The sequence below is a fragment of the Nannochloropsis gaditana genome (genome assembly GCF_000240725.1).
Source record: "Nannochloropsis gaditana CCMP526 unplaced genomic scaffold scaffold1091, whole genome shotgun sequence".
NCBI lineage: Eukaryota > Eustigmatophyceae > Eustigmatales > Monodopsidaceae > Microchloropsis > Microchloropsis gaditana.
The window spans coordinates 1-504 of NW_005802862.1; positions in this window are offsets into that span (position 1 = coordinate 1).

Below are 504 nucleotides of genomic sequence, written 5' to 3' on the forward strand. Positions count from 1 at the left end.
TGGGGGGGGGCGGGCAATGGCTGTTCTGCGTCGTTTTTGTTTTCCCCTCTTCCCGTCGTGTGTCTTGAGTGTTGGTCGTTGTGGCCCGTGCTCGCCTCCGTGTGGGCCCATGTTCGGTCCACACCGACGCCCCCCGCAAGCGATACGGGGGATCGAACACCCTGGACTCGTCCCTCTTTCCCTCCCTCCCCTCTTTTTTCCTTCCCGCTCACCTTCCTCCTTTTTTAAATCCTTGCGTGCGCACAGGTGGAGTTCAAACAGGCCAAGGACTACGTGACCACCATCAAAAAACGCTTTGCCAGCGAGCCTCACCAGGCGACCTACAAGGTACCGAGGGAAAGGAGGGCGGGGGAGAGGGAGGGGGGTAGGCAGCAGAAGCGGAGGAAGGCGGGGCCGTGTACGACCTGGATTCCGTGAGGGAGGTGGACGAGTGTCGCGAAGGTCCATGCGCTGGAGCACACTGCCTGCACAAGATAGGAGACCTTGGGCAGAAGTCTCGATTAG